Below are 416 nucleotides of genomic sequence, written 5' to 3'. Positions count from 1 at the left end.
TTTAATTTTGTTTTCAACGTTTTTGATTCATTCAATTTTATCTCTAACGTTTAAAATTTGTATTAAAACTATCTTCGTAAATTTCAGGGTAAATCACAATAATAAACCAAGGGGAGCAAAATTTTACACAAATTCGCCAAACCAAAATCTGCTTCGTGAATCCACCAATGCACATTTATATGTAGTTCAAACCAACTTGATTCGAACTCCATTTCTACATAATTCGAACCAAATAGGTTCGAATTATACACAAACACATGCACACACTAATTCGAACCAAATAGGTTCGAATTATACACAACACACGCGCACACACTAATTCGAACCAGCTTGGTTCGAATTACACACATAGTAATTTCTATGCTGTTAAAAAATTAATAATTTATTAAAAAAATTTTATTAAAAAATTAATAATT

The sequence above is a fragment of the Arachis duranensis genome, chromosome 8, assembly GCF_000817695.3.
Source record: "Arachis duranensis cultivar V14167 chromosome 8, aradu.V14167.gnm2.J7QH, whole genome shotgun sequence".
Taxonomy (NCBI): Eukaryota; Viridiplantae; Streptophyta; class Magnoliopsida; order Fabales; family Fabaceae; genus Arachis; species Arachis duranensis.
The sequence above is the reverse complement of the archived record's forward strand: the minus strand, read 5'-3'. Positions refer to the sequence as shown.